Below are 21,117 nucleotides of genomic sequence, written 5' to 3'. Positions count from 1 at the left end.
TGAAATATTGATTGCTCGCTCTCTCTTGCTCTCTCTCTCTCTTGCTCTCATATCCACCCTATTCCTATTCTAATGATCCTGAAACTCCACAATAACTTTTATTGAGGAAGCACTAATTCAGAAGCTTGCTTCCATATTTTTTTACACATTGAATATTACATTGACTGGGGACTGGATGCCAGGGTTTCAGCACATGGGCTCCTGGTCAAGATGGCTCCTCTTGGGGCCTCACATTACATTAGCATCAAGAACTCTGAATTACTGGCTTCAGAAGAGATCTTTTAATTCCGAAGAAATGACAGTTTCTTTTTTTTTTTTTTTAATTTTTTTAAATTTTTTTTTTAATTTTTTAATTTATGATAGTCACAGAGAGAGAGAGAGAGGCAGAGACACAGGCAGAGGGAGAAGCAGGCTCCATGCACCGGGATCCCGACGTGGGATTCGATCCCGGGTCTCCAGGATCGCGCCCTGGGCCAAAGGCAGGCGCCAAACCGCTGCGCCACCCAGGGATCCCGAGAAATGACAGTTTCAATAAGATGGTGGTGATTAAAAAGCAGACTTTGGAGGCACCTGGGTGGCTCAGAGGTTGAGCACCTGCCTTTGGCTCAGGTTGTGATCCTGAGGTCCTGGGATCAAGTCCTACATCAGGCTCCCTACAGGGAGCATGCTTCTCCTTCTGCCTATGTCTCTCTCTGTGTCTCTCATGAATAAATAAATAAAATATTTTTTAAAAAGAGCAGAGTTTGATCTTTGGGGGTGAGAAGGCATCATTAGTGGCTCCATTGTGAGGGGTATAAGTTCAGCTCCTGGAAAGGATTGAGAGTTAAGTACCCTTCATGACATATCCCTAAGCTCCATGGTGAACACTTTCCCGCTTGTGCCAGATTGGAATGGGGAACAGTGCTGATGAAAGGTCCCAAATTTCTTTTCGAAACAGTAGGAGTTTGATCTGATGAAATATGTTCCAGATTTAAAATCAGAAGACCATTCCATTGCCTCTCATCTCAGGGATTTTGGATAATTTAATTAACCTTTGCTCAGTCTTCACATTTGTAAACCAGAGATAAATAAGGAGTACCTTTTTATTGATGTTGTACAAATTCAAACAGATCATTCATGTTAAATGCCAACATATGCCTCCCAGTCCTCAAGAAATGTAGTCTCATTCTTCCTTGAGAAACAAAGATTAAGAAACAATCTAGAAATATGAGTGTTTCTAAAAAGACATGGAGTAGTTTTTCCCAGTAAGACTCAGGAAGATGCTAGAGAGATCAGCCTCCCATGGAAGGTCATTATGAAATAGATCCATCTATGAAAATATGCTATAAAAGCCATCAAGTAGCAGAAAGCAGAGGAGAAATGGTTCTAAACTAGAGTAACTGTTCTGCTCTTCTGTTGCTGCATAACAAACCACCCTAAAACTCTGCAGTTTAAAACATCTACCATATTATTATTTCTCACAGTTTGGTAGTTTGAGCTCAGTGGGATGTTAACTCTATGGCTCTTGCTTAGGGTCTTTGATGCTATTTCAGTCACATAATGGCTAATAGGGAGTCATCTGGGAAACTGAGACAACTGGGCACCTCGCCTTCATACACAGTTTCAGGGCCTCTCCTCTCTACCTTGCTTTCCCCAGAATAGCAGCTGGACTTCTAACATGGCAGCTCAGTGCTTCCAAAAGCATGTGTTCTAAGAAGAAAGAATTAGAAGCTATCAAGCTTTCTTAACACCTGGACTCAAAGCCCAAGAACATTACTTCTTCCACATCTTATGGTAAAGCAGTCCCAGGCCCAGCCTAGATTCAAAAAATGGAGTCAAAAAAGCTATCCAGACAGGCTTGGGAGGCCTCTGTGCAGTCCAGATGGTCCATGTCCCTGGGTAACACTAGCTCTATGTCTTGCATGCAGAACATATTCACCAAATAATGTCAAATGACTGAATGAACATGTAATTCTCCCTAGTACAGATTAATGTTTCAGTTTTGGGTTACATAAAAATCAAGAAGGGTTAAATTTGTGACTGGATCACCTGTAGCAGCTGCCATTTAGAACACTGTCAGGCTCAGTGCCCCACGGGCTCTTCAGGGAGATTATTTTCCACGCCTGTTTCACTAGCAGTTGTGTTGATAGGCCATTTAGGAGCTTTCAGGAGAAACGTTGCTGATTTTACCACCCAATATTTTAAAAAAGGAATATGCCTTGACATGATCACAACCAGTTTTAACTTGGAACTGGATGTGTGTGGTTGATATTTTCAAAATACTTCTGCCCATTATTTCAAAGTCCTTTCAAAAGCAAGATCACACTTTTTTTTCCAGCCCATGTATCAGACCGAGGTTTACCCTACAAAAGAGAACACACGGAACCTGTGATTGCAGGGGCCTGGGAGGAGACCCAGCTATAAATCTATGGCTTTCTCACCTGCTGATTGTTTTCAGGAAGCAAAGTAGGTATCTCATTCCATAAAGTCAGATCCGGTTTAGAAGGAGGACAGAGTGGGTCAAATCGTCACCAAGTTATCCTTGACGGCTGATAAATGGTCCAAGAGGACAGGTTATAAAATGAGAGAGGGAGACAATACTACAACAAAGGGGATCTCTAAAAAGGAGAGAGGTAGAGAGAGAAAGAGAAGTGAGAGTTTATTGAGACAAAATTCTGGTTACCTTCTTCTCCATACCACACCACGGCCAAAAGCTGAGCCTGCTCCAAGCTCAAGTTATCAAAAAATGTTGACAAAGTTAATCCAGTCAGTTTTTCAGAAAATACAACCTCCTACCCATTTGTTCAGTTTCTCCTCTCCCCAGTCCTTGGGACTTTTCAGCCTAATATTCAAGATGCCCTCTTTGACCGAGCCTATCTTTCCAGCCTTCTAAGAAACATCGAGAGCATGAAACAAATATCTGTGGAAGGAATAAAGGCATGAATGACACCATCCCTGTCCCACTAAACAGGCCTGCCCCAGCCACATGAAAAGTCTTATTATGATCCAAAAAACAAAAATACAGAATTTTACCACTTTTACCTTCTTTTTTACACAGGTAGTCCCTCCATCTGGCATGTCCTACTCTGTGAAATTACACCACTGGAATTTTACTCTTCTTTCATGGTTTGCTTATAAACACCATGCCTTTTCAGGAAATCTCCCCAAATCTCTGTGTCAATAAAGAATTCCTTCTCTTCTAAGTATTCAATCACTTCATCATTACTTTGAAAACAAAAACTCTATGTGTGTCCAGTATTATCAACTTCACAAAATTTTCTCAATGGTAAATTGAGACTGGGGATACAGATCTGAATAAGGAGAAGCCTTGCTCTCGGGGAGCACAAAATCTAGCAAGAGAGAGAGAGGGAAACTTTGAAACCATCATAATATGATATAAGAACAGAAGTATGCATAAGGTATAGAAAACAGCACAGAATAAGAAAAAAGGAGGCAAGAAAACAAGCATCAGAAGACTCAAGGGGAAGAAATGCTGAGTTGAGGAAAGGAAAGAAGCCATTCCATGCTTCAATGCGAAGCATATGCAAAGTCTTTAAGAGTTGAATCTCCAAGCCAAGTCTGCACTCACATGTGGCTCTGGAGACAGTAAGTGATGCTAGAGGTCAAGAGGAAGACCAGGATCTGGTCACTTACAGCCTTGGGTTCCACTTCAAGGACTTGACCTTCTCAAGGAGGTGATGGAGAGTCACTGCCAGGATTTATGCAGGGACATAGACCATTTCTTCTCCATCTGTGTAACTTAGGGTCAACAAGCACAGTGTCTGGAAATAGTAATAACCACATAGGCATAAATTGAGTGCCTACTGTGTTGCCTGACACTGTGCCAGTCACTTCACATACATCGGTTAGTAGGCGCCCAATGAAAGTTTACTCCATTAAAGTGAATGGAATCTCAGCTCCATTCCATCTGGAGTAAAAATAGAAACTGTCATTATAGTTTTAGCAGAGAGAGTTGGAAAATTATGAGTTTAAAGAAGTTTAGTCATGAAAAAGGAGAAGAATAAAAGAGAGAATTTGATTATTGCTCAGTTAAAGGCCAAACCAGAAAGATTTAGGTAATAAAAAAGGATGAGTAATTTTTTTAAGTGGTAAAAGAGCTAGAAAGGATTTTATAAACACTTTAGGGGAAAAAAAGATAAACCACAGAGAAAAATGGGTCTTCTAATAAATGAGTGGGAAAAGAGAATTAACAATAAATGAGAACAGCTGAAATATTGAACTCATCCTTTGCAAGAAAAATGAGAGGAAATAACTTAGATTCTTAGCAAGTAATAAAAATCTTGCAAAATACTTAATAGGGATAGAAATCTAGTGAGGGAATATTCATTAAATTTAATTCATCATTTTTAAATAGACAGCCCACAGTCCTCACAAGGTGTGATTCCACCGGAATCAGATCCCTTCGTTCCCTCCCTCATTTGGCTTCTGAAGACACTGCCTCTTAGCAAAGACTAAATGACAAGAGGGCTGCGTGCACTGTCAGTATCTACCTCGGGGCCAGCTTCTCACGAGGATGCAAAAAGGAGCATTTTGAAGAAAGATTTCACAGTCATACAAAAATCATGCAGCTGTTTTTCTTAAGAGCAAAATAATGATCAAAATCATGGTTTCAAAGAATTCAGGGTCAGAGGAGTCAACAATGGTGTTCAACATTGACTTTTTACAACTAAGAAAATCAAGTCTCGGGGCAGAGGAATGACTGCCCCACGATGAGGGAGTCCCATCAGGTGAGATGTCAGACATCACAAGGCCTAACCCAGAGGCAGTCTCATCAGGTGGGATGTCAGACATCACAAGGCCTAATCCAGGAGCATGGAGCAGGGATTGCAAGAGGAGATTTAGGGGAAGTGATCCCCAGCCAGGAGGGCCTCAGAGCCTCCCCTCATCCACTGCCCTATTAGGCTGGGTTAGGCGCCCCCTTCTGGACACTCAGAGCAACGTGGGCATTGCTCAGTCTCTGCTTTCCCACTCTTAGAATTATTTCTTTTTTTCTCCAGTCTGTGAGTTCTATGGAGGCAAAGGCTACATCCAATTAAATAACCGGTGTGGCCGTAACAGGTACTCGGTAAAAGCTCGTTGAGGGAACAAATGGATACACGAGCTAAGTGAAAGCTCCAGAAGTAGGTTGTTGAAGACTTCAGAGATGTAACCGAGAAACCAGCATGGAGACTGTAACCAGGAACACGTGTGTTGTCCCCATGCCACCCAGCACCCCCCTGCCTCATGGAGTGGCAGCTGGAGAGCTGAGCCAAAGACCCCACTCTCGCTGGGGACCCTGCCTTGCTCTCTGTGGGCTCTTCTGCAGGGAATAACGAACTCACCAAATAGCCCAGCCAGCAAAGAAATAAACAAGAACTGTGTAATGCCACTGACCTATTTATCTGTTTTCTCTAAGTGTCTTGAGCTGAATGCCACGTGGGAAAAGGGCCCAGATGAAGCATTTGAAATCTGGGCAGATTAGAATGGGACTCATCACACTGAAGGCAGTGCAGACTACACCTAACTCAGGTGTGTGTTCAGGGGGCTGTGCATAGAGGTGCAGTCTCCCCCTGGAATACTTGCATCACTCAAGTCCAAATCCACTGGGCTTGAAGGCAGATTCCCCAAGGAGGCTCGTCTGGTACCTAAGGCAGAAGTACCTTCTATCTCTAAACTCCCAGGGTATTTTCTTGATCTGTTCTTAGCCTTTGCCACAGTTGGCCCTATACACTGATTGGGCAACACCGTCAGAATGTGAGCTTCCAGGGAGCAGGAAATGGTTCTAACTCATCACTATATTCATGCCCTCTAATTAGATCTTTAGACCATAGTAGTAACAGGAGTAGTAAGAGTAGTATGGAAACAGAAGTAGTAAGAAGAGGAGGAGTAGAGCAAGAGTAGTAAGAAGAGCAGTAGGGGCATCTGGGTGGCTCAGTTTTTGAGCATCTGCCTTTGGCTTAGGTCATGATCCTGGGGTCCTGGGATTGAGTCCAGTATCGGGCTCCCTGCAGGAAGCCTACTTCTCCCTCTGCCTATGTCTCTGCGTCTCTCTGTGTCTCTCACAAACAAATAAATAAAATCTTTAAGAAGAAGAAGAAGGGCAGCAGCAGGTGTAGTAAGATTTGTGGTGCATGATACCACTAAGAGCAGCACAGCATCACAAGCAGGGCATTTTTGAACTCCTGGTCTTCTACTGGGCACTGTGCACAATGAGTGTCTACCTATTTCATCTAATCCTAGAAGCAACTCTAAATAGTCGGTGCTTACTATCTCAATTTTACAGGCTTCTCCTCTCACAAGTGAGAAAAACGAAACATAAGTGAGATCAAATAGCTTGCTTACAGGGGGCAGAGCCAGGATTTTCACACTCACCTCACTGACACCGGCATCTGCTCTCTTTCTAGTTGTGTGGATACACTGGTGTGGCTAGCGAAGGTGCAGAAATGCTGCCACTGCCTGCGACGTCAACCTGAATTCAAAGGCACACACCATTCCTGGGGACTCCCCTTCACTCGCTATTGCTCCTCCCTGGGCCACCTCACTCTTAGAGAACTGCGAAAGTCCAGACTTGTGAGACCTTCAGAGATAACCTTGATTGGATCTGAAGCCCTGGAGGTGGCACAGCCTGCCCAGAGTCCCTTGGGGAACCTGGGGCACAACAGGACGGGCAGCCCGGTGTCCTGGTGCTCAGGGGGCAGGAGCTGTCTTTGTTATTCCTCAATGTTTCTGATGTTGAGATGCCAAGCCCAGTCCTCAACACCTAGAGGAAACCCCAGACCAAAGCAGAGAATAATTTCCTTCTGGCAAATCCAAGATGACAGTCCCCCAGCTGCCATTATTTAACATAAACGAAAAAGGAAAACACCATTGGTGTGGCCAATGTCACCTGCTCTGGTTGCTCTGCCGCCTGTCCTCTCTCCCACAAACCTACTGTGATTTCGACTGCAATCCCTCAAACAGAGGCTCTGCTCACTCTTCCTCCTGGAATCTGGCTTTCTATGAGTGCCTCCAACCTCCTGGTCCATGAAATGGACATGCAGGCCTTGGACCAAATGCATTTGCTTCCTGTGACTCTTCACTACTATCTCTGGCCCACCCGAGCCCTGGTTGTCCTGGGGTAGAGAGGATCAGGTGACAAGGTAGGTCCCCAGGTGGGCCAGCGTGCTGCAACTGCAGTCCCTACCTGTCACCTCCCTCGTAGGATCAGTTCATCTCACCCCACCCGCCCCCCCCCCCCATGGAAAGCAAGCCTAACAGAATGGCGCCTTGTATTTGGAATATCAGAAATCCAGTCATGACTTACTAAAGTACTCGACTGTCCCTATGAATGAGGCACATATATACAAAGCCAGAACAAAATTACAAGGTTTTTTTCTTTTTTCTTTTCTCTATCCATAGTACAATCCTGGAAGGAACACAGTATCTCATTTCCGCTTGTGTAAATTTGGTGTCATGTCACCTATTGTTGTGAGAAGTCAACAAGGCTAAAGAGCAAAACACACACAGAGTAGGGAGCAGTGTATGGACACATATAAGATGTTCAGGGGCTGGGACTTCTTTCCCTCCCCTCCAAGCTTCCTTCTAGAGGAAACTCAACTCAGTTGCTTCCCCCAAGCCCTCACTGAGTGCCTTTCTCCACCCTAGCCCAAATAATGAAGATGTTTCATTGACACTCATGTCTTTTGACAATGGTCACATTGAGTTTCATTATTACTATTCATGGATCTTTAAGTCAGTGGCAGCAATCTTGCCTTATCCCCCTGGCTTGTGGCAGGTGAATGGAGCTGCACTGGATTGAAATGGATAGGACTTGACGTTGCCAGCTCTGCCATGAGCTTGCTGTGTGACTGCTTTGTACCTAAACTTGCGTACCTACAGTAGAGGAGGGTAAGACTAGAAAAGAGGCTGCTGAGGGCATCGGTTGGTTCTGAGTGTCCTCCTCAAATCTGCAACACCAGCATCACGTGGGGGAATTGTTAGAAATGCAAAACTCCAGGCCCAACAGAGGAAATTCTAGTGCTGGGTCCTATAAATCTGTGGGTTCCTGAGCCCTCCAGGTGATTTTGATGCCTGCTTATTTTGAGAGCCAATGCCCTTGGAGCTTCTAAGGACACCCAGAGCTGTATGCAAACAGTGTGTGTGTGTGTGTGTGTGTGTGTGTACACATGCAGGTTCCGTTCCAGACCACCATAATAAAGCAAATATCGCAATAAAGAAAGTCAAATAATTTTTTGGTTTCCCAGTGCATATAAAAATGTTTACTCTATATAATAGTCTATTAAATATTCAATAGCATTGTGTCTAAAAGAAAACAATGTATATAACTTAATTAAAAAACTTTTTATTGGGGCATCTGGTGACTCAGTCAGCTAAGTGTCTGCCTTCAGCTCAAGTCATAATCCTCATGATCCCAGGGTCCTAGGATCCAACCTCACATCAGGCTCCCTGCTCAGCAGGGAGGGGGCCTCTCCCTCTGCCTTTCTCCTCTGCTTGTGATCTCTCTCTCTCTCCCTCTCTCTCTCAAGAAAATAAATAAAATCTTAAAACAAAAATGAAAGCGCTTTATTCCTAAAAAATTCTAACCGTCATCTGAACTTTGAGCGACTCATAGTCACTGATCACAGATCACCGTCACCAATATAATAATAATGGAAAAGCTGAAAAATATTTGGAGAATTACCAAAATACAACACAGAGACAATAAATGAGCGGGTGCTCTTGGATAAATGGTGCCAAAAGACTTGCTCAAAGCAGGGTTGCCACAAAACAACTTGTAAAAAGACACAGTGTCTGCAATGTGCACTGAGGCCAAGAGCAATGAGGTATTGCTTGCATATTTACACTGTGATTATATACCACAGGTACTGTATATTATATATTACAGAATATATCATTACATAAGTATGTTTCATACTTGCATGTCCTTTGTCCTCAACACTTCCATAACTTTCACTGTATTCTCAAAGTTTTCATGACTTTTTTTTTTTTAGTTTTCATGACCTTAATGAGCCTTGCCCCGCAGTTCCTTCCTGATAAAAAAAAAGTCTTGAGTCTTACTAGAAAGAAAAAGAACACGTGACCATGAACAGAAATGCTGCCTAATTTCCATGCTGATTGATTCGCTGAACACAAGGGAAATGCACCAACGTGAAGTTCAAAATGGAATAGTAGTTTACCCAAGGCTGCCAACTGCTCTGAAGATGAAATTTGTCCCAGACTTCTGTCTCTCCCACCATCCTGGTGCCAGCGCCCCTCTCCTACCTCAAAAATCACAACTTCTCAGAGTTAGAAGGGTCACCAGAGTTCATCTGAGCCCTTGCTATGTATTAAGACCCGCTAGGGAATTTTAGAAAGTACCAGAGGCAGAACCTTCTCCCAGAGACTCCTACATAATTGGTCTCTGATGGGGTCAGACCCATCTATTTTTATGTTCCCCCAAGTGATTCTAAGGCATCTAGGGGAGTGTTTCTCAAAAAAATTTTGAGAAACACAGAAACATTTTGTCTGTCCACCTCTGCTAGAATAAAACCAGTGCATGTCACTTCTTAGCATATCAACCACTACCCCCTCCCCTCTGCTCCTCTGCTATAAAATGATAGGAGGCTCGGAGAGCAGGGCTGTAAATGAGGACTTGGAATTAGAACTCGCTCATGAGCCCAAATCCCAGCTCCACCAGTTCCTGCTCCCAGAACTACTGGGACCCCATGATCTTTGTAAACTGGGTTTCCTTGGCTGTAAAACACAGACACGTGCACACACACACACACACAGAATAGTTCACATCCTGAGAAGAAAGGAGATAAAGCCAAAGGTGCTTTGTAAATGATGAGGTACCTGGTCAGGTATGTCGATCAAAGGATGCTCCAGGGAGGCCATTGCATGGGGGAAGGAGGGCATTTGACCCTCCCAGCAGGAGGCTGGTGACGAGCTTGCCCACAAAGAGTCAGGCAGTGGCGCTGGGTGGGAAGGTGACAGCAGTACCCACACGCTCAGCAGCAGCCCTGGAGACAGCCCGGTTGAGCTTGCTTCTTCCTCAACTTTTTGGAGTGAGGAGCACTCAAGGGTTAACCTATTCCAAAATTGATGCTATCAGGCTTTGCCTGTTGCTGGCAGGATTGTTTTTGTTCATGCTAATTAAAAACAGGTGCATTTGCCTGAGACTCGCGCTGGGAGGCTTTCTCAGGCCTGGTTGTCCTGGAGATTACCATCTCCACAGGCAATCAGTTTAGGGAGAAGGGTTCTGGCTTCATTTGCATGTGAGAACTTGGGTTTCACCTGAGGTTCGTAAAAAGAACAGAAAAATTCTATGTGCTTAGCTGTTCTCCAGGAGAGAAAATGTCTTGATTATTGTTGCAAAGGCAAGAAGTAGCAAAGAATGAGTGTGACTGCTTAAAGGGTCACGGGGTAGAGTAAGCAGCCAGAAAACGGGCTCCAGACCTGACACAGTGCCTCTCTCTGACCCTACACAGTTAAACGAACATATATAATGTGCTACGCTGTCTCCATTAAATCCATTTTTATTTTTATTTCCATCTTAAAGATGTGAAACTGGGGTACAAAGGGAACGCATTGCTCGAAGTCACGGGGTAAACATGAGCCATAATTCAAACCCAGATCTCTCGCGCTTTTGTTCTGTCACCATGCTTTCCCCCCCTTTTCCCCACCTCTGAGCCCCAAACTCCTCCATAAAGTGAGGAGTTTGCACTGTCCTCAGCTTCCTTCTTGCCTGCCTGTCCTGAGTACAGGTCCATACCACTGTGGAAGAACAGAGTCTTTCCTTCCATTTAAACCTGTTTTGCCATCCTGGCACCAAGACCTCTCAGCAAGCAGGTCCACTCCTGGGTTTTCTGACTAGGGTAGGGAGAAAACGGGTAGTTGAGAGACACCACTGAGGGAGAGATTTGGTGCAACAGAACAACAGCACCAAAGCCTTAATATGATTTTGAGCCTGATGGCCAGGCAGATTTGGAGGTGATGCTCAGAGTGACTGGATATCAAAATGAAGCCAAGGCCCTATTTATAGTGGCTAGGATCTACGCCCAAGGATTTAACATCAAGCTGTACCCCCACTTTTTGATTTACGGCTCTTGAGCCAATTTAATTGGATTTGTCTTCAGTGAGGCTGTTTATTGCCATTTGAGAAGGCGGGTTTTCAAAATTATAAGAGCCTTCAGAATTGTGTTGGGGATAGCAAAAAATCCAAAGATAAGAATTCCAATACTCCTTCCTAATTTCCCCGCACAGCGTGAAGTGGGGTGAGAGGAGTCTAAGTTAGTGTATTACAGAGAATGACTTGGCTGGATTACAACTTTGGAAAAGTTTAGCAGAATCAACTCCTCTTCCCCAAGCCAGTCACTCGAGGATTGGAAAACTTGTGTCTCTGTTCCTTCCTTTGAACAAAGAAGCTCAAAGTTACCTTCCTGAACCTTCCGTTCAAATTTAGCTTTCAAGATGTTGTAGAAAGCAAATTTTCGAACAATCTACCAGCTTTTCAAGATCACTCAACTCAGCTGTCACTCAATAACGCAAAGGAGCTGTGAAAAAGCAGAAATTGCACTGGTCTTAGAGTCAGAAAATGTGCATTTGTTTTTATCTCCACCCTGTTTGACCTTGAATAAGTCACTTCCCTTTTTAATTCAAGGATTTGCTCACCTAGAAGACAGGAGAGCAAGACCTCCCCTTTCTGCCTCAGGAATCCATAAGAATCAGACAGGATGGGATGGATACCTGCCAGGCAAATCCGAAACACTATCAATGCTTGTTTATATGGTCATGCTGAATGAAAAGGAAAGGCTCTTCCTCTGGGCTAGGGGCCAGGGGATGATTGTAGGGTGTCAGCACAAGATAGCATATGGGTTTTAGAATGAGGCACATCTGGGGCGCCTGGGTGGCCCATTCAGTTAAGCATCTGCCTTCGGCTCCTGTCATGATCCCAGGGTCCTGGAATCAACCCCACACTGGGCTCCCTGCTCAGTGGGGAGCCTGCTTCCCCCTCTCCCTCTACCTGCTGCTTCCCCTATATGTGCTCTCTCTCTGTCAAGTAAACCAAATCTTAAAAAAAAAAAAAAAAAATAGAATGAGGCCAACTGAAATCGCAGCCTAGTTTGCCATTGAAGATCCTCTCTTATAAACTCTGGGCCATATTTTCTTCTATAAAATAAGAGTAAGATGTCTCTCATATGTTGTCAAGATTAAAGAAAATTATTTAAACCCCAACAGGTGACATAAAGTTTCTTTTCTTTTTTTTTTTTTAAAGTTTCGTTTCCTAATAGAGTGGTGAAACACGTAGATTCTATAGCCAGACTATCTGGCCCAAATACCCTAAATAGCTTCTTAGCTGTGTGGCCTTGGACAAGTTACTCAACCTCTCTGTGTCTCAGCTTTCCCATCTGTAAATTAGGGAGAATTATAATACAGTATAAGTACAGAGAATCATAATGAGGATGAGATGAGTCAATTATTTAAAAAGAGCTTAGAAGGATCCTGCCCATAGTTAGTGCTACTTTTCAAATCATTTTTAACAAAAATGAACACATCTCTTCTTTATCCAAGCTGCACGAGTTGATAGAACAAATCATAGAAAAGGCTAACTAACCCTAACTCTGATCTGTATCACCTTACCTCAAAAAGACTAACTCTTCCAATCTGGAAAATCTGCCTCCCACAGACACATACCCCAAACAGAACAAACACAGAAAGAAGAATCCCATCAAGTCACCACCATGCCAGATGACCTGGTGGCTTAGAAAAGGAGAGAAAGGTGAAACACAGATATGCATGACAGCCCTCTTCTTGCCTCTCCGATTTAGATCTCTCCTTTCAAGGGCTTTAGTCGCTGCAGAAACTGGGAATCCATCCTCTGCCAGTCTGAGTTTCTCTAGTTAACTTATAAAATTTCTCACCAGGTATTTATTTAAAAAAAGAAATCCTTTTAACAAGTCAATTTAGAGGTCCTATGGTGTTCATTTGTTACAAGGGGATTTTTTTTTTATCTGAAATAATGTTACAGGCCAAGGTTTCATTTTGCCTCCTATTCTATATCCTGGTCTGGAGCTATTTTATTTTAAACAACACAAGGCATAGACTGAAATTTCCCAAGAGCATTTCAAAGAGCAATTTCTCATTTCCTGCCCCTATGAATTTATGTTCTTAAAATAGAATTGTGCTAAACAGTTTCTTCAGAAATCAGGTTAATATGAACACGAAATGATAAAGAAAAAAACTTGAAAGAACATTAAACCTCTTACAAAACTGATTTATAAGGAGCTGCATCTCACACATGAGAATGAAAACAAGTTACTCAATGGCACTGAAACTTATTTAACTTTCATTCACTCATTAATTCACAATTATGTATCAAATGCCTTCTACTTCCAGAGGCCATGAGAGGGTGTGGGAGGTGGATTGCCTAGTATCAGTAGGGTGAGGTGCCCCCTGGTTTCCATGGGAGGATGCAATGGGCCTGTTTGACTAATTCTATGGGCTGGCAGAGAGGTGAAACTTGTCACTCAGGGATAAGCAGGAATGGTGCCTGGTCCCATGATAAAGAGCACTGACCTTATCAGCAAGATCTGAACTGGGATCAGAACAAATGCATAGCCATCTGAGGCTCTCCTGATTCTACTGGATGAACAGCAAGTCTGAATTTTGGGTTCTCCACCACAGCTTGTTGTGGAAAGGACACGGAGATGAATATGAGAGAAGAGTCCAGGTATCTCCAGGATTTCTGACTTTAGGGAAAGGATGGGTGATGATACACTTCTCTGAGATAAAGGATTCATAAGGTGCATATTTTGGAGAGATCATCATGTGTTCATTTTGAGCACACTGAGGAGTTGCAGACATAGGGTATGAAGTCTGTGGGTCAATTTGGAGAGGCCTATTAAGTAACTGCATTTAAACATTTGGAAGATTAGGGAAGTTCACTCCCTACCTTCTGGGATTCTTTCCCTCTCCACACTCCCTGTTCATGGTTTTGGAGTTAAGCCACCAGGTTCTGGAATATTTGCTATGAAGCAAAAGCTGATACACGCAAACTAGAAAGTAAGAATGAGAGACAGGACAAGTGCAGGCAATGAGTTTAATTCCTTTCCTGTTTCTCTGGACAAGCTTATTATCAAAGTGTTCTGGTGAGAAAAAAAATTATTGGCTAGATAGATATCAACTGGGTCTTTGGAGAAGGATATTTAACAAAAGTTAGGAATTCTGTGCTGGGAGGTAGCATGGTTTAGTGTTTAAAGGCTGAGTCTCTGGAGTCAGTCAGTCAGTCAGGAAGAGTTGCATTTGAATGTAAACTCTTCTCTCTTATGAGCTGCGTGGCATGCCACAAGTTACTTAACCTCCCAGAGACTTGTTTTTTTCATCTGTAAAATGAGGATAATGATAGTACCTACTAGGTTGTCACAAGGATTGAGTCAAGATGCTTGATACCATGCCCCAGTTGTCACATGACCCCTCCCAGCATTAACCTCATTAACCTGCTTTAAGTTACAGAGAAAAGCCAGACCCCCACTCTCTGACCTTGGTTCCCCAACTATAAAATGAGAAACTTCCATTAGAAAATCTCAAAGTCCCTTTACAACGCTAACATTCTATGAAAGCCAAGTATCAGACAAATACTCTTTAGGATTCACTACTTACAAGGCAAAAATGTTCTGTGAATTTTTTTTCAAGGGCATTTAAATAAATATACTGCAGCTGTACAGGAAATCTTCATTGTCTTCTTGATTTTTTTTTCCTTAAAAAAATATCAGAGAGCTGCTTGTCAGTACCAAGATAAAGCATATCGCATCTAAGTTATATCCCGCTGACAGTCTGTTTTGTAGCATTGCTAAATATCATGCCTGGATTGCTTTCAGTAAAAAAAAAAAAAATTTAAGAAAGATAGCACACATCAAGTCCAAAGAGCGATTTTTCTCACTGTAACTACTGTAACGCGCCACAGCAATCTTGCCTAGCAGATGGACCACTGTGTGATGGTTAGCTGCTAAACCCTGTTTGATAATTTATTGGCTCTTTCTGGTCTCAGCAGATGCCTCATGTATTCAGATACAGCTAAGCCCACAGTCTCAGAGTCTGAGGTTATTTTGTTTCTGGTCATCCTAGCGAAGCAGACAGTGCATCACATGGACAATGTTTATGGTTCTGTTCCCAAGCCTATTCTCAACTCCCTGTCCATAAGGTGGGCCAGATTGTAACATCTTCCTTCTTTGTCACCCATGAATAATATTAGAAAATAGAAACAATACATGTGCTTTTTCATGTTCTTGCTAGAAATAAGTCATGTGCTGGCTGGACAAAGTGTGGGAAGACTCAAGGATCTGAGCAACATAGAGTCAGAAAGTTTAAAATGAATGTATTAGTTCTCTATTGGTACATAACAAATTACCTTAAACTTAGCAGCTTAGAATAATGCACATTTATTATTTCACAGTTGTTGTGGCTCAAAAATTGGGCATGACTTAGCCTGTTCTGCTCTCATCCCTTACAAGAGATGGTAAGAACACAGTCACAGTGTAGGCCATGAGTGGGGTCTTATCTGAAGGCTTCACTGGGGAAGAAACTAGGGCCAAGTATATTCACGAGGTTGTTGATAGGATTCACTTCCTAAGGGCCTTCATTTCTTGCTTGCTGCTGGCCAGATGTTACCTTCATTTCCTTTGCCCAATGGGCGTCACCAACATGGCATAGACATTGCATTACACCCCCCCAACCACCCCCCCCCACCTGCCGCCACATGCCCCAAAACAGCACTGTAGCCACCCTGGATAAGAAATACCCGTTTTGCAATTTATCTGACATTTTACAGAAAAGTACTACATGTGGTAAAAGTAGCCTCCAGTCAAAAATGCACATTCCTGGGGAAACCAGCAACTCCATAAGTAGGAAGAGGTTGAGTCTATGATAAACTGGAAGGGGAATGCTCCAACCTGAAGGCATTCAAATTCTTCCTGCCCACGTCCTCCTGCCATGACCCCTCAGATACCATCTCTTCCAAACAAATCACATGTGTGGGGCCAAACACAACCAAGGCCTCCAAATGTGACCCATTTTTTACAGTTCACTGCACCTAAGACTCAGCTCCTTCTGGTACCATCACCCTTGTGAACTTGCTGTAACTTCCAGGCTCAGTCCTGAGAGCCAGCCATGGAGTTATGGAAGACGGGCTGCCCTCTCCAGAAGGCTGGTCCTAGTCTGCCAACCTCACTCTACCTTGGGATACTCTCATCTCCCATCCCAGTGCTCTGTGCTTTATCCATTCATTGAGAAAGTACTAGGTACCTGCACTGTGCCAGGCAACATGAGAGGCATTGAAATGAGGATGGAAACAATGCCTTTGAGAAGGAAGAAATCCATGCAAAGAAATCAATGCACTGAAGTTTTCTCTGTGCATAATCTCTGTCTGACCCACAAAGATTTGGGGCACACAAAGAATATCAGAATAATGTCAGAAAAGAGTTCAGGGAGGAGATGTTTGGTTTGAACTAAGACTTATAAAAGTTAGTAAGTGTTGGGACGCCTGAGTGGCTCAGTGGTTGAACATCTGCCTTTGGCTCAGGGCATGATCCTGGAGACCAGGGGTCGAGTCCTGCATCAGGCTCCCTACAAGGAGCCTGCTTCTCCCTCTGCCTATGTCTCTGCCTCTTTCTGTATCTCCCATGAATAAATAAATAAAGTCTTTTTTAAAAAAAGATGTTAGTAGATGTTAAGTAAAAAAAGTACTGTTGGCCAAAGGAGACCACAAAAAGGCAAGGACTGTCATCTTAGTGCCTAGATGTGTAAGACAAAGGCTAGAGCCTGATGCCCACCCTACCCCAACTTGAGGGCTTCAGCCCCACCCCTAAGGGCCACCAGGGCCATACTAACAAGTCTGCACTGGACCCTGCAGGCCATAAGATGCCCCTGAAGAGTTTCTGACAGAGACCATAGGCACAATAAGATTGGCATTTTAGAGAGCTCACTATGGCCTCACTGGGGACAGATCAGAGAGTGTCAAGACTAAAGCTCTAGGCGAGGTGTGAAGCTTCCTCAGTGATCCAGTGGGGAGAAGGGTGAGGTATGGATCAAGAGATGTCAAGGGGCAGGGTTGATGGAAGAATGACTGGTAGGAAGCCGGCCTCCACTGGCACAGGAGGAGTAGGGGCAGCACATAGGCAGACGGCAAAGGCCTTACTGCCAAATTCTCAGAACCATTTAGAAGGAGGAAGGAGGCAACTCGATAGATGGTAGCACCAATTTCTTGAATAATTAGCATAAGATCTGGAGCAGCTTTGAACAGAAAGATGCTGAGCTTGCTTTTGTACATGCAGAGCATAATGTTCCTGTGGCTTATACAGTTGAGATGTACAGCGAGCAGGTGTTTGCACAGGTCTGAAGCTCAGGGTAGAGGTCTTTGCAACTTTCTTAAAATCATAATCTTTTCCTCCATAAAGGATGGTTTTAGTCCTGCCCATCTATAAATCTATAGAATCTTAGTAAATAAACTTAAGAATGAATGTTTGAAGTTTAGCTTTCTGATGTTGTGGAAAAAGGAAATGGGGTTTCTTTCATTGGCCTGTGAGCCTAGAAAGTGTGATGTCATTTCCAAACTGCTAGGAGGAACAGGTTGCTCCTAGAGCATGAGATGCCCATCAAGTTCAAGCCCAGACTAAGAAATGACCTGGACCTATGGGATTATCTTCATGACATCTGTTGTGAGTCAACAAGTGAGTGAGTGAGTAAAAGTGTGTGAATGAATCTGTGTGTGTGTGTGTGTGTGTGTGATTTGTAAGCCTCAGAAATCATATTTCCCAAGCACTATGCTTGACTGGAATCCAAGGAATGGTAACACACAGAATTGCAAAATACAATATCTCTTGTGCAGTTTTTACAACTCATCTTTGCTGTGATGACAAAGATGGTTGCTAAAAGCTTTCCCATATTCCCTACCAAAATCTACCCCCACTCACACCCTTTATCAAACCCAAACCTCCTGCCATATTCAAGGAACATTTATTGACTATCTGCTATATGCCAGGAATCCAGGTAGGCACCTGGATTTCCCAGTGTATACTTGAGTAAATCATTCTTCTTTGTTGGACAGTGGTTTTCCCATCCATAAAATAAGGATATAGGATTCGATTAGAGATCATTTAAGTTATATTGATGGTGAAATGGAGGGATCAGGAAAAGTCCAGATCAAAGAGAAATCCTGTTGGGAAGACAGTAGGGTTTTTGAAAAATGGTTGTCAAAGGAGCTGGTTACTACTCTAGGAAGTAGGGAAATATCAACTATAACTGGTTTTACTCTTTTACCTACTACTCATCTTGGGTAAACAGTGTCCACTTACTCATTCATTACTGCAAGCCAACCTTGGGTCAAGCTCTACCTGGGTACCAGAAATAGATACTTCCCAGTGCCCCTTCCTTCTAGGGGCTCAGAATTCACGGGGAGCAGATCTGTGAACAGATCACTGCAGTGGGTAGTTAAGTGCTAATGGAGTGTGTACAAAGTGCAGTGGAAGCAAAGAGGCCTAACTGAGGCAGGTGGGCTGAGCAGAGGTTACACTTCCTCCATCCAACACATGCTTCTCTAGAGTGTGCCCCAGAACAGGTCGCAGTCCTGCTCTCAGCAATTGCAGGGTGAACCAAACAAGATCCGTACTCTGCAGTGAAAACCTTACATCAGAGCTTAGAAGAAAAGGTAGAGATTTATCCATTGAACAAGGGCAAAAGAGACATCTCAGTACAGAGGAAATGAGACAGGCCACACAGCTCAGGGTCTGAAAGACATGAGGATGTTGAGAAACCTGCAAGTGACCTGCTCTCACCTCCCCCTCTCCCACCCCATCCCCATAGAGCATGATTTCTCAGGAGTGAGAGGAGATACAGTTACACAAGGCAGAAGCCCTGGTGTGCCCTGCAGCCCTGTAGACAACCCATGCTGAGGAAGTAGGGACACAAGAAGGCATCAAAATTCTCTAAGCTGGGGATGGGGTGGTCAGATTTACATTTTTTGGGAAAATCTTTCCTCCAGCTGGGTGGAGACTAGTTTGGGAGAAAAGAAGACTGGAAGCTAAGTTTTGCAGCAATTTAGGAAGGCGAATGCTGTCTGACAAAATACAGCATCCATTCCTGATCAAAACTCTTGAGAGTGTAGGGATAGAGGGAACATTCCTCAACATCTTAAAAGCCATCTACGAAAAGCCCACAGCAAATATCATTCTCACTGGGGAAGCACTGGGAGCCTTTCCCCTAAGATCAGGAACAAGACGGGGATGTCCACTCTCACCACTGCTATTCAACATAGTACTGGAAGTCCTCGCCTCAGCAATCAGGCAACAAAAAGAAATAAAAGGCATTCAAATTGGCAAAGAAGAAGTCAAACTCTCCCTCTTCACAGATGACATGATACTGTACATAGAAAACCCAAAAGGCTCCACTCCAAGATTGCTAGAATTCATACAGCAATTTGGCAGTGTAGCAGGATACAAAATCAATGCCCAGAAGTCAGTGGCATTTCTATACACTAACAATGAGACTGAAGAAAGAGAAATTAAGGAGTCAGTCCCATTTACAATTGCACCCAAAAGCATAAGATACCTAGGAATAAACCTAACCAAAGAGGTAAAGGATCTATACCTTAAAAACTATAGAACACTTCTGAAAAAAATTGAGGAAGACACAAAGAGATGGAAAAATATTCCATGCTCATGGATTGGCAGAATTAATATTGTGAAAATGTCAATGTTACCCAGGGCAATTTACACGTTTAATGCAATCCCTATCAAAATACCATGGACTTTCTTCAGAGAGTTGGAACAAATTATTTTAAGATTTGTGTGGAATCAGAAAAGACCCCGGATAGCCAGGGGAATATTAAAAAAGAAAACTATAGCTGGGGGCATCACAATGTCAGATTTCAGGTTGTACTACAAAGCTGTGGTCATCAAGACAGTGTGGTACTGGCACAAAAACAGATACATAGATCAGTGGAACAGAATAGAGAACCCAGAAGTGGACCCTCAACTCTGTGGTCAACTAATATTCGGCAAAGCAGGAAAGACTATCCACTGGAAGAAAGACAGTCTCTTCAATAAATGGTGCTGGGAAAATTGGACATCCACATGCAGAAGAATGAAACTGGACCACTCTCTTACACCATACACAAAGATAAACTCAAAATGGATGAAAGATCTAAATGTGAGACAAGATTCCATCAAAATCCTAGAGGAGAACACAGGCAACACCTTTTTTGAACTTGGCCACAGCAACTTCTTGCAAGATACATCCATGAAGGCAAGAGAAACAAAAGCAAAAATGAACTATTGGGACTTCATCAAGATAAGAAGCTTTTGTACAGCAAAAGATACAGTCAACAAAACTAAAAGACAACCTACAGAATGGGAGAAGGTATTTGCAAATGACCTATCAGATTAGGGGCTAGTATCGAAGATCTATAAAGAACTTATTAAACTCAACAACAAAGAAACAAACAATCCAATCATGAAATGGGCAAAGACATGAAGAGAAATCTCACAGAGGAAGACATAGACATGGCCAACATGCACATGAGAAAATGCTCTGCATCACTTGCCATCAGGGAAATACAAATCAAAACCACAATGAGATACCACCTCACACCAGTGAGAATGGGGAAAATTAACAAGGCAGGAAACCACAAATGTTGGAGAGGATGCGGAGAAAAGGGAACCGTCTTACACTGTTGGTGGGAATGTGATCTGGTGCAGCCACTCTGGAAAACTGTGTGGAGGTTCCTCAAAGAGTTAAAAATAGACCTGCCCTACGACCCAGCAATTGCACTGCTGGGGATTTACTCCAAAGATACAGATGCAATGAAATGCTGGGACACCTGCACCCCGATGTTTAGAGCAGCAATGTCCACAATAGCTAAACTGTGGAAGGAGCCTCGGTGTCCATCGAAAGATGAATGGATAAAGAAGATGTGGTTTATGTATACAATGGAATATTCCTCAGCCATTAGAAATGACAAATACCCACCATTTGCTTCGACGTGGATGGAACTGGAGGGTATTATGCTGAGTGAAGTAAGTCAATCGGAGAAGGACAAACATTATATGGTCTCATTCATTTGGGGAATATAAAAAATAGTGAAAGGGAATAAAGGGGAAAGGAGAA

The 21,117-nt window shown here is 43.2% G+C and overlaps 1 long non-coding RNA gene across 1 annotated transcript in view; it reads right to left on the bottom strand.

Moving 5' to 3' along the window:
- The window catches only part of LOC112910732 (uncharacterized), a 550,603-nt gene extending 540,569 nt beyond the window's left edge, over nucleotides 1–10,034 (bottom strand). The window contains exon 1 of the long non-coding RNA XR_003233300.2: nucleotides 9,814–10,034. This is a non-coding gene — a long non-coding RNA (uncharacterized lncRNA). The remainder of the gene's footprint in view (nucleotides 1–9,813) is intronic.
- Between the last annotated feature and the right edge of the window lie 11,083 nt (nucleotides 10,035–21,117).

This window comes from Vulpes vulpes, chromosome 8 (assembly GCF_048418805.1).
Source record: "Vulpes vulpes isolate BD-2025 chromosome 8, VulVul3, whole genome shotgun sequence".
In the NCBI taxonomy this organism is placed as follows: domain Eukaryota; kingdom Metazoa; phylum Chordata; class Mammalia; order Carnivora; family Canidae; genus Vulpes; species Vulpes vulpes.
This window is presented reverse-complemented; position numbering and strand designations above follow the sequence as displayed.